This window comes from Glossina fuscipes, unplaced genomic scaffold (genome assembly GCF_014805625.2).
Source record: "Glossina fuscipes isolate IAEA_lab_2018 unplaced genomic scaffold, Yale_Gfus_2 223, whole genome shotgun sequence".
Lineage (NCBI taxonomy): Eukaryota > Metazoa > Arthropoda > Insecta > Diptera > Glossinidae > Glossina > Glossina fuscipes.
The window spans coordinates 188,900-192,323 of NW_023998566.1; positions in this window are offsets into that span (position 1 = coordinate 188,900).

Sequence of the window (3,424 nt, forward strand, 5' to 3'; positions counted from 1 at the left end):
GATGTGAAAGACGATGTTTTAGTAATACAATATTGATTTTATGAAAATCATAATAATTATTTAAAAAAGTTTGAGTTGGCACATTAAGGCATTTCAACAAACCATCATTAATATGATGAAAGGAAATGCATATTGATGGATGATAAGGATCCTCAGGTAAACTAAAAGGTGGACAACGATTTACGTAAATTTCGGGAAAATTGGCAAAGCAGAGATCAAGTAGTCTACCATTACAATTAGGGGTATGATTATATTGACCCAAATTATGATCAAACAATTCACTAAAGAACACAACAGCCCTAGCAGACGTTGAAGTAGGAACCAAACAGCCAGAATTATCAGTGTTACACCAAGTGACTTGAGGCGAATTGAAGTCACCCAATGCAACGACCAAATCGGTGGGTCCAGACCGCTTGGCCACTTCACAAATGAGGGCAGCGTGTTTCCTGTAAATGGAGATATCAGAATTTGGGGGAATATAGGTGCAGGTTATAAATTGATGTTTATTAGGCATTTTCGCACGAATGGCGATAAATTCAACGTCAGGAGAGGTGGGAAATTCAATTAAATTGGACGGGACTGACGCAGATATGGATATTAATGCACCACTACCAATGCGATTCACTCGATCATTTCTAAAGACTTGGAAAGAATTATGAAAAAGTTCCGACGAATAAAGATCGGGTTTTAGCCAAGTTTCAGTAAAGGCAAAACAGAAAAATTCCGTGCTCACTGAATTTAGAAAAGTGGAACGAATTTTAGAATTTATGTCTCTAACATTTTGATAAATGAGAGGTAGTGGGCCTGAAGAAACAATTAGTTTTTGGAAGGCGACAAGACTATTGTTTTGGTTTTACGAGGATGATCTCGAGGGATAAATTCTTTAATTAAGGATCCTACTGGCCACAACGGTTTGGTTAACAACATATCACTGTTGTCTGTCGGAACTAGTATTTTACAAGAGGAAATTGCCCTAGATTGAGAAGGAGCTATTTTGAAAATGCTAACGCGCTTTAAGTTGACTTTCACCGCCAGATAACTTTTTATGTTATCCACCGATGCTTCAGGTGCCAGTCTTGACACAAATATTGCTTTTCTGGGAGGAACTGCCGTCAAGCAAATGTCATTATTTGGAACAGGAGGGGGGTTCATGGTAGGAGAGTTTCGAGTTGGGGAGAATATAGATGGGGTTATCGCCCTTGCACCTGCAGCTTGTGAGACTTGCCCAGTCTGGTGACCAACATTCACACGCGAACAGCCAGGAGGAGAGGATGATTTATTTTTCACTTCATTACTTTTAGGCGATGTCGCTTGATTAGAGTGAGTGGCGGCTCTGGGCAGAGATACTCTTGCCACTTCAGCGTGGCTTAAAACAGAAGGACTTGCCGGCTTGTTTGTAACTGTTTTGCTACCAACCGACTCAGCAATATCGGAAACATTACTGTTCATTTTAGAGTTAGAGGGAGCAGTAACTTGTACGAATCAGATTTGGAGAAAGCCAGAGGTGACGTCCCACATGCTACGCTACGAGTAGAAGATGAGTATCCAATAAAACGACACTCATCAAACCTAGACTTAATGAGCTCAAACTTTTCCCACAAGGAGCCGAGATTTCTACTCAATTCCGAGAAACCATAACGGGTCTCCGTGAAAAGTTTATAAAAATCAATGTCTCGCTGCCTACAGTCAGGACATGACCATCTTAAGCCTTTAGACGGGTCAGCAGCACGGCCGAGAATACCGGCACACTTTGCATGACCAAAGCGCTCGCAGAGCCAACAAGAAACGAATCTATCAGAATCTGGGCCAGATTTCGCCCGAAAAGATGTATATAAACACTCCATGTCCAGTCAAAAAGACAGTTGTGGATTATGAAGAACGGACACAAAAATCACTAAAAACAAATCCTGAACATGAAAATTCATCAACCAAATTTGTGCAAAACTTCGTCGTACGTTGACACTGTAACGAGAGATCAATAGCAACACAAACTCCAAACAGCGAAAAAATAACAGAGAAAAAAGAGAGAAAACAAAAAAAAAAGAGAGATTTATATCAGAGCTCAAATGAATCAAAGCGTAAAGGAAAAATATTTCTTTTACTTTGAATTCACTCACTTTCTTCTCAAAGTATATTATAAATTCACACACTATAAGCCAGAATAGCCACGAAATTCAACAAAAAATTAAAATATTAATTGCCGAAACAAAATATGGACGACTATACCGCGCGACAGAGTTGCCAGACTGAACAAATACATATATACTTTATAAGGTCTCCGAAGCTTCCTTTTGGGAGTTGCAAACATTATAATAAAATAATTGCATCTTTCAGTGGTGGGTATAAAAAAGCTTATAAAGTATTCACAATGTTCTTTCAAAATAGTACATAAAATTCGTAATGTGAAAAACACTGTAAACCAAACCAAAACTGTAAATGACGCAATCCAAGGCACATGTTTGGAAGGAAACAACAAAACCTAGCCAGATAATAAATAACACGAAGCAAGAAGCACAGGAAAGGTACGGCCACGAATGTGACGCAATAGAAGCCAAATAGGCCAAAAAAAGAAAGAGAAAGAAGCGGAGACGCTTTTTGATGAGAACCAGAAGTAATGATCGCAAAAAGCAAACCGATATTAACACTCAAAACCAATTCGATGAATTAAATTAAATTAAAGCAAAGTTCGATTAGCACCAATTTTTACAATTAATTAGGCTTAAAATCGTTTAACACAATAAAATACAATTTACGGATGGAAAAAACATGACCTCAGGTCGCGGGCTAAATTGCGGTGAAAATTGTATGTACAGCGTTTTATTTCGGATGTGCGATAAGCTTCCTATGAAATCAAATTTGTTGGAAATTTCTTTGTTGTTGGAGTTCTCGATTTCGAGGAATATGAACGACTTTACCAGCTTTGCGCCATTGCCGACTACATTCTTTATATCACTCCATATTTGTTCTTTTTTTTATCTTTTACTTTATTAGTCTTTTACTCTATTAGTGCAAGAACCTAAATGACGTCTACCACTTATTCTCGTTATCGGACTTATTAAAGTCCATTAAAGCAACATTGCTTAATTCGCGCGATTTACGTATGTCGTATTTAAACTAGCTTTTATCCTTAAAAAGTCGTTACGTTTCGAAAGTGAATTATTGTCAATTTATTATCGGTTGCCAAGCTTATGCATGTTTGCGATGGCTTAGGGGTTCATTTGCAATTTGGTCCTGTACCGGTTGTCGTGTGGCCCTATGCTGATAGTGTATATGCTTGTTTTTTCTTTTTTTTTTCTTCTTATATGTTTTATTATGCTTATACTCAATTTTATTGTTAATTAATATAAGTTTTGCATTACGAGCCAATTGAACTCGACTGTTATTTGTTTAGTTGAGTTTCTAGTATAAGTGGAATAAATAAAAT